The sequence below is a fragment of the Ictidomys tridecemlineatus genome, chromosome 3 (genome assembly GCF_052094955.1).
Source record: "Ictidomys tridecemlineatus isolate mIctTri1 chromosome 3, mIctTri1.hap1, whole genome shotgun sequence".
Lineage (NCBI taxonomy): Eukaryota > Metazoa > Chordata > Mammalia > Rodentia > Sciuridae > Ictidomys > Ictidomys tridecemlineatus.
In genome coordinates, this window is record NC_135479.1 from 47,360,655 (window position 1) to 47,372,220 (window position 11,566).

General features: G+C 47.5%; 1 long non-coding RNA gene and 1 pseudogene across 1 annotated transcript; one reads left to right on the forward strand and one right to left on the reverse strand.

Annotated features, from left to right (window-relative positions):
- The first annotated feature begins 5,134 nt into the window (after positions 1-5,134).
- Positions 5,135-8,638, forward strand: LOC144375806 (uncharacterized). The gene is made up of 2 exons (XR_013435676.1): positions 5,135-5,244; positions 8,523-8,638. It is a non-coding gene; the product is annotated as an uncharacterized LOC144375806 (long non-coding RNA).
- A 571-nt stretch (positions 8,639-9,209) lies between these two features.
- Positions 9,210-11,244, reverse strand: LOC144375639 (melanoma inhibitory activity protein 2 pseudogene; annotated as a pseudogene).
- Between the last annotated feature and the right edge of the window lie 322 nt (positions 11,245-11,566).

An 11,566-nucleotide genomic window follows, 5' to 3' on the forward strand; every position in this document is an offset into this window, starting at 1 on the left:
TCAGGTGTGTCGAGCATCCTGCTGACTCGGGGTAGGAAAAAACCTCTCAACTTTGGAAAGCTCTTTACTCCCCAGTTTTACCCCAGGATGGAGCCAGAAGCTCTTCCTACCCCTGTGCCTTTTCAAGTCAGACCAGACCTATGATGTCCCTTCCCAGTGACCCTCAGTTCCTGCTCCCACGCGGCCGACTTGCTCTGTGCTCACATCCTCTCTCTGTGTCCATCCAATCCTACTGCCTCTCTCCTCCTGCAAAAGGAGGCTCAGTCCCACTCCTTGAGCTGGGTGCTGGGGCAGAGGCCAGTCCTGCAGCTCAAGAGAGGGCCCTGCTTGTTCTGGAGGGTGATGGTGCCAGCTCTGTGCTGTGCCCTTCTTGAGGGTGGCCTGCAGGTCTGGCTGAGGGATCTAGCTTGCACAAGAATGCTCCAGGGGGGTGGGCTGGGGATGTGGCTCAAGCCGTAGCGCGCTCGCCTGGCATGTGTGGGGCACTGGGTTCGATCCTCAGCACCACATAAAAATATACTAAAGATTTTGTGTCCACCAAAAACTAAAAAACAAATATTAAAAAATTCTCTCTCTCTCTCTCTCTCTCTCTCTCTCTCTCTCTCTCTCTCAAAAAAAAAAAAAAAAGAATGCTCCAGGGCTACTGGGAGAGAGCTTCAGAGAGTGGCAGGCAGCAGTGCAGGGCTCTGGAGGCACAGGGCAAGCAGCCAGGGCAGAGGCCTGTGTGGGAAAGGCTCCGATATACCATCTACTAGACAAATAGACCTTCCCCCAAACCAGCTAATGAATGCATGCATCATATTCCACAGACACATACCTGTGGACTGTGGACCAAGGGACACAACTCCAAGGGCAATACTTCAGAACCAGAACTGTGCAGAGAGGGGGTGCCTTGTTCTGAGACCATCTGACAGCTGGGTCTGTTCCTGCTCCCTGTGGCCTTCTGTGCAGCTTCACCATGTTCTGCCCACTCTGTCCAGCTTCTCAGCTCCTTCACCTTCACTCTTCATCACATGGAGTTTCCTCCCTGGGTCTGAAACAGAATTTTCTTATCACACTGCACTGCCCATTTCATGGGCTCATCCTGCCTTACTGGATAAACACTTCCTCCTGCCCCTTTCAAGTGCTTTACAATTTCTAGAAGTGGACAAGTGAGCCAGAGTTCCTTCTGATTGTTCCATCTGCATTATTGAGCCCAAGGCATGTGTGCTGAGGCTGGGTTGTGTGCTGGTCCAGTTATGAACTTACTTTCCATATACTTCCTACTAGCTTCTTGGCCTGTAGTTTATTTGGAAATATCCATTTCAACTCATCCTCAGTGACACTTGATATTTTCATTTCAAGAAATGACTTTGCTGATTAGAGGGTGGCTTTGCTTTTATTTGTGTTTTTGAGTGCCAGATCCTAAAGCCCTACTAAGGTGGATGCGTTTGCCCAATCTCTCAGTTTTCAGTGGTTTCTTTTTCTCCTGAAAGTCCCTGTTGGTTGCTCTGAATGAAGGTATATATGGTTTTCTTAAACTCTAACTTCAGGTTCAGAGGAGCCCTGCAGAGCCCAAGCCAACCTGTGATCTTTGGTTTGGGTTCTTCTAGAGTGAAGCAGTGGTGGAGGCTCCAGGAGAAGAGTCATTTGGAGGGACCAGAGGGCCAGGAGAAGCCTGGGGAGGGAGAGCAGCCCTGGAAGCTGGATGGAAGCAGGGCAGACAGCAAAAGGGTATTAGCCTTCACAGCTGGGCTCTAGGACAGAGCTGGCCCTGTGGCCCCAAACCCTGCCAGCTATGCTGCATCCTCCCTCAATGCCATGTGCATATTTCCTTGTGCATGGGAACATGCGTGTAAAAGCCATGCTCGGCCATGGCAGGGCTCATGCTTGGACATTTCAGCCCAACCTAGGCTGCTAGGACCAGACTCCGGGCTTCCAGATTCCTTGCTATTCTCAGGGCTTATGACCTGGGCATCTCTCCCCCGAGTCTTGCTATCACCTGAGTCTTTTTCAGTTGCAAACCTGGCATGCTCTACTCCAGGTCCCTTCCTAGCCATGCAGAGTACGGGTCGCATGAGGCATCTACAAAAGGAAAATCGGCAATCACCACCTGTTGCAGGCTGGTTTGCTGTTTTGATAATTGTCTCAATTTAATGATGAGATGGAGAAAAGGGTAATAATGCAGGAATTTTTATGTCTGTAGTTATTCCATTGTGAATAGCTACAAAAGTGTGTGGAACTACACTTCCAGTACTCAACTCAACACTAGCATCCATTCAACCCAGAACACCCCTTTGCCCTACACAAAGTAGTGCAATGCACATGAATGTTCTGCTTGCTTTGTTTTTGTCTTATATATAAATAAAATTATCAACCAACATTCTTGTCAGAACTACACTCAATATTAGCCAGTGAACACCACAAGCAAATTCTCTCTTGAATCAGATAGCAGTGAAGCATTTGCTATGAGATTGATCTCGTCTATGGTAGTTCTGTGGCAACCATCAGCTGGCTACAGATACACAAGTCCAGCCAGAACTGAAGCATTTGGTGAAAAGCCCTTGATCTGTGGAATTTACAATCAAGAGAGGTTTATTTTAAGATGACTTGTGAAGTGCATGTACCAGTGAAGTTAATAATGAGTCCACAAGTGCTCTTCAGAAAGCCTGCTGATCCACATCCAATGGAACCACAGGTAGGGTGCAGGGAGGGGCCCACTGATGACCTCTGAAGTCCCAGGAGGGCTAAGGGGCATGGCACACCACTGGGTCAGGCCCAGGACAAAGAAGGGCCCAGGCCCACCCCACTCAGATCCTTTCCCCACTCACCTGCTAGGCCTGGAGCTCTTGTTCCTCCCCTCAGTGCTTCTCCTCGACTGGCTACAGAGCAGAACATGGCGAGTATGTCCCCAAAATGCTAAACTCAAGATGGGAAAGGAGAACCCACTCTCAAACCCCAACACTTCCTCCAGAAAACAACAGCCAGGACAGCCAAATGTCTCCAGCAAGCATCACAAGCTGGGGACATGAAGGTCAGCTACACATTTAGAGCAGCCATGCACCCCACCATGGGCAGCCAAGAAATTCAAACACCCAGTATCTCAAGAACCCAAAAGAAACCATATAACAAGCTCTACAAAAAACAAGCAAAAAAGGAAATACTAAAAAGAGTCCAGATGGCTGAGTAGGAAGACCATGAGGCTAACAGTGGCTGTAGTCAGAATGTACAGGTGACTGAGCAGATAGACCAAGTGAATGAGAGCCCAGGAAAAAAGAGGACCAGGGATGAGGACAGAGGAGGACACTGGCAGGCAAGCACCACTTACCCACAGGGCCCAGGGCATCACCCACAGGCCTAAAACAAGACCCAAGGAAACTGCTGGGTGAAGGGCACTCACCCCCACAGGACCCTGAAAAGATTGACCCAGGAGAGCTAGGACTCCAGACACAGAGGACACTGGGGACCAGCAGGCAAGGAGCGCTCAGAGGAGACTGGGCCCTGGCAGGCAAGGGGAACTCCCCCAGAGGCCCAGAGGACACTGAGCCCTGGCAGGCAAGGGGCACTCACCCACAGGGCCCAGGGCAGACTGAGCACTGGTGAGGGAGGGGCAGCACCCACGGGCCCCAGAGGAGACCCACTGGGCACTTCTGGGCGAGGGGCGCTCACCCCTCAGGACCCAGAGGAGACTGAGCCAGGGGCGCTCAGCCAGGGACCCAGGGGCCCTCCCAAGCAGAACCCTGGGGAAAGGGAACAGGGCTGGGACCCTGGGGAGCTGGGGCGGAGGCCGCCACGCGCACACAAGCAGCACCCCAGAGCACACTGAGCAAGGCAGGGCGAGGGGCGCTCATCAGCAGGGCCCAGAGCGCCCTGGGGACTGCAGGCCGCCTGGGGCGCTCACCCACAGCCAGCAGGCCAGGCCCAGCACTGCAGAAGGAAGGGGTGCTCACCCCCAGGAACCAAGGAAGCCTGAGCCCATTTCCCAGGGCCAGGCTGGCTCCCCTGGCTCCCCTCCACACTCAGGGCCACCCGGAGCACTTCTGGGTGAGGGGCGCTCACCCCCAGAACCCCGAGCAGCCAGAGCGCTGGGGGGCTGAGGGAGCTCACCCGCAGCAGCAACCCTGGAGAATGAGTGCCAGTGGGCGAGGGGCGCTCTCCCACAGGGCTCAGAGTCCTGGGCCCCTTTTTCGGAGATGCCCTCAGCCCCAAGTCTCCCTTACCTGGGCCAGGGTGGGACAGTGGTGCCCTTTTCAGAAACGGGTCTCCACAGGTCCTTCATGACGGTGGGGAGTTGTTGTATGCCAAATCTCCCCCGCTCCTGCCCAGGTGGGCGCTGCTCTGGATCCAGGGCTCCCACTGGGTTCTTCCCTGGGGCCCAGACAGCGCCTGGTGGCGCGTCCCAGGAGATCCCCACAAGCCTTGAAAATTGGCCCCGCGTCCACTGGTGCCAGGGACCTCCGCGATCCCGGGCAGGTGGGGGTCATGCACAGGAGCGCAGGCCAAAGCACAGAAAATGGTGTGTCCGGCGGGATGGATCCGGGTCCTGGGTGCCCTTGGAGTTGAGATCCCCTAACAGTGTTCCTGGGGTTGCAGGTTTCCAGCACAAGCCTGCCTGCAGGGCCGCACCAGAGGCCAAAAGCCAGCTGTTTGCCAGGAGGAGCTCTCCACCTTGCTCCAAGTCTCCAGGGTGGCGTCCTCCACAGGGACTCTGCACCCCTCAGGCCAAAGAGGGTGTCCCAGCCTGGGAGAGGAAGACCCCAGCCACACAGTTCACTCCCCAGGCGCCAGGTGGCCTTAGGGCTCAGAGGACACTGAGCCCTGGCGGGCGAGGGGCGCTCACCCACAGGGCCCAGGGCAGACTGAGCACTGGCGAGGGAGGGGCAGCACCCAAGGGCCCCAGAGGAGACCCACTGGGCACTGCTGGGCGAGGGGCGCTCAGCCTGGGGACACAGAGGACACTGGGGATCAGCGGGCGAGGGGCGCTCTCCCGCGGGCTCCAGAGGTCACTGCTCCCTGGCGTCCCTGAGGGGCTAACCCCAAAGGCCCCGGCACACCAAGAACCAGCGGGCGAGGGGCGCTCACCCGCAGGCCCCCGGAGGACAAGGAAGCCTGCTGACTTTTGCTCCTGGCTTTGGATTTCTTCACAGGGTTGACCGTATTGTGGGGTCCTGTGTGTGCCTTGACTGTGGAGATGCTTCTCTGGAGTAGCATTGTGATGACATCTACTGTCCCCAGTGGATAAACGGTCCCTGGGCTAGCATTCAGGTGAGTTCCTTGTCTCAGAACACCACAGCCTGCTGGCAGCACAGCATCTGTCCTCATGTCATGCAGACTAGATGTTCAGCTTATGTGTGATTATTCCCATTTTAGTGTAAGGTAAGTGGTTCATTTTGTGCCTATTATCCAGGACAGGAAGCAGAGTTTTATAAATCCCAGTTCCTGGCTGGGAGAGCCCTTTCCTGACTGCTGACTTTATTCAAGGTATTCATCTTCAGTTGAATACCTTGAATAAAGTCAGCAGTTTATTTGCAAGACAGTGCTCCTATCTGGGCTCAGTGGGCGTGCCTGTCATCACAGCTGCTTGGGAGACTCAGGCAGGAGGATCCCAACTTCAATGCCAGCCTCAGCAACTTAGTGAGGACCTGTCTCAAAATAAAAAGTAAAAAGGACCAGGGGTGTATCTCATTGGTAAAGCACTCCTGGGTTCAATCCCCAGTACCCCCCCCCCAAAAAAATGAATGTGCTTCTAGGTAAGTACTAAACCTGCAGGCTCTTATACACTCTAAGGTTCCTTTCATATGGAATTCTGGAAAAGCCCAAACTGTAGGGACAGACATAGATCAGTGGTTTCCAGGGACAAGGGGTGGGGAAAGGGAGAGACTACAATGAGCAGAGGGGAGTTTGGGGTGACAGAACTATTCTCTATCTTGACTAGGATAGTAATTATATGGCTGTATTTGTCAGAACTCACAGACTATACACTAAAAAGGTTGAATTCTATTGTGTGTGAATTACGCCTTCATCTCATTTTCTAAAATAGTTTTGTAGTTGTCGATGGACCTTTATTTTATTTATATGTGGTGCTGAGAATCAAACCCAGTGCCTCACACATGCTAGGCAAGTGCTCTACCACTGAGCCCCAGCCCCTTCATCTCATTTTTTAAAAAAAGATATAAAATAATAAACTGTATATACAGGTAAATATAAATTACACAAAGACTATTTGTAAACATGATAATTTATAAAAATCCTAGCCTCTGAAGCATATGGTAGTTCAACCTCTGATCATAACCAAGAGTCTCCTCTTTTTTTTTTATTGTTGGTTGTTCAAAATATTACATAGTTCTTGATATATCATATTTCACACTTTGATTCAAGTGGGTTATGAACTCCCATTTTTACCCCGTATACAGATTGCAGAATCACATCAGTTACACTTCCATTGATTTATATATTGACATACTCATGTATGTTGTATTCTGCTGCCTTTCCTATCCTCTACTATCCCTCCTCCCCTCCCCTCCCCTCTTCTCTCTCTACCCCTTCTACTGTAATTCATTTCTCCCCCTTGTATTATTTTTCCCTTTCCCCCCACTTCCTCTTGTATGTAATTTTGTATAACCCTGAGGGTCTCCTTCCATTTCCATGCAATTTCCCTTCTCTCTCCCTTTCCCTCCCACCTCTCATCCCTGGTTAATGTTAGTCTTCTTCTCATGCTCTTCTTCCCTACTCTGTTCTTACTCTCCTTATATCAAAGAAGACATTTGGCGTTTGTTTTTTAGGGATTGGCTGGCTTCACTTAGCATAATCTGCTCTAATGCCATCCATTTCCCTCCAAATTCTATGATTTTGTCATTTTTTAATGCAGAGTAATACTCCATTGTGTATTAATGCCACATTTTTTTATCCATTCGTCTATTGAAGGGCATCTAGGTTGCTTCCACAGTCTTGCTATTGTGAATTGTGCTGCTATGAACATCGATGTAGCAGTGTCCCTGTAGCATGCTCTTTTTAGGTCTTTAGGGAATAGACGGAGAAGGGGAATAGCTGGGTCAAATGGTGGTTCCATTCCCTTTAATACCAGCTCTGGGAGGGCTTCTCCTAGCTCCCACCACCAGCCACCAAATGCAGTAACGAGGTTTACTGAAGAGGCTAGCAAGAGGGAACATGCCAGGGAGTGGACTTTCATTGAGAAACAAAAAATTCCAGGGAAAATCCCATCCAATGAAGGTTAAGGGGGGCAGCAGCCCAAGGTCAGGGGCAAGGATTGGGTCTTCGGGGCAGTGACCAGACACGCCTCTGCACTGACAAGCCCTCGGACCTGGAGAAGGATGGGGAAATCTCTGACACAGCTGCGTCTGAACGCCTCTCACCCAGCCATGGAGGTAACTCAAATCACGTGTGAGGATGGCCTCCCACAAAAATTGTTTTGTTTTACTTGACTGTCATTTACTTAGTTGGAAGTTGATTTAGTAAGTGGTGTTTTGTTTAGAACAGCCTTTCACCTTTTTTTCTCTTAAAGCAAAATGTTGTTAAAGGACTGTATCATGGTATTTCACTATTTCCGTTCGGATTAAAACCTGAAATTAGATTCTTTCAAGTTGACTGGTATAAGACATGAACGATATGAGAAAATATTCACCAATAGTAGTTAGGGCAAAAGTAGTTCTGGATAACAATCAGTGAGTGATCATCAGTTCATTTTATACAGACCATAACTTCGGAACTTTCATCCACTCGCTTAGAGAAAGTAATATTTTATGCTGGCAAGTAAGGACTGATTTGACAACCAGTGTGACTCTTGAGGGAAAACAGAATTATTAGATTTATTAAAAGTGTAGACTTTCTTTTGCAAGACCCGAATTTTTTTATTTCTATTAATTTTGGGCTCAAGTATCAAGCAGATTCTTCACTGCTTCAAATGCTTTAATAAAGAGCTGCTTCTTATTTTTAAGAAGGAGGTTATACTACTACTTTCATTTCAGGTTTAAATGTATACTTTAAACACATGCACACACACATTTAGAGAGCATATTTAACATTTGAATAAAGCTTTAACTATAGTTAGGGCATTTTTAATACATGTTCGTTCTTGGTCTCTATTGGGTAAAACTTGTTCAAAGTGTTCTCTGTGTATTGGTGCAGGTTGGCCAATTGTCACTTGTTGGCAATGATATAGAAGTTGAAAGTGAGCAGTTCAAAAAACTTAAAGTAGTTTAGCAGAGTCATTTTATGAGTATCAAATCTAAGAATACCAAAAGCTGAGAATTATGTGTCTGATTCTTTTTTCAGTGTCCTAATAATTCATGTGTATTTTACAAATATCTCCCCAAAAACCAAAGATTAGGTAAACCTTTATCAGTGAACCACAGCAGAATGCAATTCTAAATTTCAGGAAAATGGGCATCAAATATAAAAGACAGGAACTGGGGTTGTGGGTCAGTGGAACAGCCCTCACTTAGCACATGCAAGGTACTGAGTAGGATTCTTAGAACCACATAAAAATTAATTAATTGATTGATTGAGTGATTAATTAATTAAAGGTAGAAGAAGAACTCAAAGATGAAGAACACAAAGAAAAATAGGAAGAAGAAGGAGGAGGAGGAGGAGGGAGGAAGAAGAAGAAGAAGTCATCAAGATGACTCAGGGAAAATGGGAACAGAGTAAGTTTAAATTGTGGTTTCCAATTCCAAAATGTTTTCTGAGAACTGCAACTTTCTTTGTCTTTGAGATCTCCTACTTCCATGACATATTTAGTAGTGTTTTCTAGTTTACTCTTAATATGCTCTAGTTATTGTATTATGGGAAAACTAGTTGACATGCCCCACAAGACTGAAAATCAATGAGAATCTTTCATTAAGCATAAAGTTCCTTTCACATTTGCTACAATCATAGTAAATACACTTCTTTCTATAAAGGGACTGCCTTTGTTGGGCATTTAAAATATCCCCAAAGGCTAGATGACATACATGAAAATCCCATTGTTGTTTATAGAATAGTGGATTAATCAAATTCAATGCTGTAATCTTTAGAGTAAAACAGAATGGAAATAATTTACTCATAGTATCATATTTAAACCATCTTTATTTCCAAAATACTATCCTGAGAATTATAGTTTTATTTAGCTTCAATCAAAGCAAAAGTATAATCACTTATTTAAGTAAAAGCAATTACTTAAAAACTAAAAATGAGAGGTAAGTCAAATTACTTTTGAAGAGAGATCAAAAACATCAGGTTTCTTGTTGATGTTCAGTAGCAGGCTCACTTGAAGGCGGAATGAAGCCTGAAGGGCACTCACTTCTACTTTCAGAATGCAGGGGTGGGGGGAGGACATCCAGCTCTTGGAAGAAGGTCATGAGGAAAATACCTCCATTCATAGACATCTGGCATTGGAAAAAATGGAGGGGGTGGTGGGCCCGGTGGAAAATAATCTCGAGGTGCCCCATACCTGTTTCCTGGAGGAGGCGGAGGGAAAAATGGTCCTCTTCTCATGAACTGACTCCTTGGGTCCACAGGAAACAATTCACCTCTGACTGGAGGAAAAGGTGTCAAAAATGAGCCGGAGCCAGTTGCTTGGTTTTCAGCAGGGAGAGATGAATCGGGCACATTGGAATCATCAAGATTGATTTTGGTCTCCTTTCTACTGGATTGACTTTCTGAAGACATAGGCCCATCCTTTTTATCCAAAGAAGGCAGATTAGAACCTCTGAGTTCTGCTGGTCGCGATGGTCTACCATAATTCGAATAACATCCACCTTGCCAAGGAGGACCCAATGGTGAGGGACCATTGGGGGAATGCTTTCTGCCCAATGCTACATTTGAAACACCAAGTGCACAGGGATCTTCCTCTAGAAGTTCAAATTGAAGCTGCCTTTCAGTTAACTTTTGTCTATTGCGAGCGTTTTGTTTCTTGAAATAATGGAGGTTTCTTTCAGCAATCCAAACTGCCAAATCACTCTCATGTGCTTTTTTCTCAGAGTAAATAATCTTCCCCTGACAGGACTGAATGGTTCTCTCCAATTCTTCTTTAAGATATTTGGCTCGCTTTCTGTAGGTCTCCAGCTCTTCTCTTGTATGGCCCATCTCTTCTTTGACCTTGGAAAGTTTCTCCTCTTGCTCCACCTGGTAATTTTCCTCTACTCTGAGTTTCCTATGGAGTTTCATCATATTTTCTTGATAGCATTCCATCATGACTTTAAATTTCTGCTGAAGGTTCTCATTCTCACCTTCAAGCTGTGTATTTTCTGACAGCAAGGTTGCCTGTTCGGCCTTCAGACTTCTAATCTGTTCTCTAAGGTCTTCCTTTGTTTTCTCTACTTCAGATAAGGAAGCACAAGTTTGATATCTTTGTCCTTCTAAGGTTTCTAAGGAGGCCTTTAGCTTAGCGCCATCAACCAGTTTCTTCAAAGCTCCTTTGGGCTCATCATCCAAGTGAGCACCAATTCCTGATTCACTCGTCATTCCCCATTCCAAGTTCCCAATGTCTGTTTGGGCTCCCTTGCTTGGAGAAGACCTATCTTTTATCTTCAGCAAGCCTTCAGTCAGAGACTCCATGTGATTTTCTTTATCAGTTTGAGCTTGTTTTGCATGGAATTGAAAGTCTTCCAATGTGGTGCTCTCTTTACATTGGACACATCCTTGTTCCCTCCGTGCTTCAGTGTCTCCTTGTAAGATGGGTTCCTGACTTTGCTGAAGCTGGGAACATTCATCCAAGGCTTCCTTCATTGCCAGCTGAAGTCCTTCCTCACTCATTTGAAGCAGTCTCAAGTTTGTTTTAGTTTCAGCTATTTGTGAGCTGATTGATTCTGATTCACCTTCAAGGGACTTTATCCTTCTCGATATATCTGCCATGATTTCATCCTGTTTACAGTGTTTGGCCTTTTGTTCTTCTAGCTCTTTTTCTAGGAAGAGTCTTTCATCCCCATGGCTAGGTTTGGACCTATGCAGCTTTTCATAGGTTGCCTCCAAATTTGGGACGTCTCTTGGACCCTTCTCAGAACTGCTGCCCTTTAAAGTTGACTCTAAGCCTTCGAGCTCTTTTTGAACAAGGCTGACTTTTTCAAGTAGTTCACATTTTTCTTCAATTCTTCTAGAAAGTTTTAAAGCCAGCTGTTTTTCTCTTCCCACATAAAGCCTGCTTCTAACACAATGAAAACTTCTCCACAAAAACAAGAGAAGAGCAAAACATCCAATAGCTCTACACATCACCAACTCCCAAGGAACACCATAAGGATTAGGGCCTGGCTTCATGTCTTCAGACAATGCTGCCACAACCCTGCCTACTTCTTCCAGGACCACCCGCTAATATGGCTGTAGGGCAGTCCTTGGTGCCTCCATCAAGCTAAGTTGGCTTTGGCTCTTGCCACCACAACCACAGCCTGCCCAGGCAGGCCAACGTAGGCTGTGAACACTCAGGTGTTTGGTGAGGAACTCAAACCTGCACCAGGCAACGGAACAGACCACTGAGAACCCCTGCAAGGGGGGGGTTGTGATGGTGGGGAGCTGGGGTGAAGGACTCCCAGGAGCCTTGAGGTGCTCAAGTGCCCATCAGGGGAGTCTTGGCCCCTTCCTTCCCTAACCAGTGCAT